The sequence below is a fragment of the Penaeus monodon genome, chromosome 27, assembly GCF_015228065.2.
Source record: "Penaeus monodon isolate SGIC_2016 chromosome 27, NSTDA_Pmon_1, whole genome shotgun sequence".
Classification (NCBI taxonomy): Eukaryota; Metazoa; Arthropoda; class Malacostraca; order Decapoda; family Penaeidae; genus Penaeus; species Penaeus monodon.
In genome coordinates, this window is record NC_051412.1 from 29,489,516 (window position 1) to 29,490,098 (window position 583).

Here is a 583-nt window from a genome sequence, read left to right on the forward strand (position 1 = left end):
CTGAACCAGATATAACCCGACAACTAAACCCAAAATAAGCCATGAAAAGTACCTCGAAACGAACGACCAGATAAACAACTAAAAAGGATAAATAAAAGCAACAGGAAAAGGTTGAGCTGCACCCCCAGAGCCTGTCCCGCCTCCTCATTTCACACGTCACCCTCCCCTTCCTCCTGGGACTTCACTTCCGGGTTGTTATGCAGGATGGTAATGAAGTCAGGGCCGCGGTGGGGTGATCTGCGGGCAGTCAGATGCTGAGATCTTCATCACATTAGTCCATGGTGTCCATAACGTATTCCGGGGACGCGATACGCGCTTGGGTGAAGGAAGGTTTTCGTAATGCCTATATCTATTTTTATTATAGCTGTTTGTTTATCTATTTAAACGGTAGATATGCGCATGTGGATACTGGAAGTGTACACGGGCATAGAAACAAAGACGCACTTATGAATGTACTTACACTTACGTACATAGGTCCATATACACACAAGGCAATTACTTATGGGTATGAACACACGCAATCCGTGTGAAAAAGACAATCTTCTAATCACATAACAATAACATAAATTTCTTCTCTTTGTGG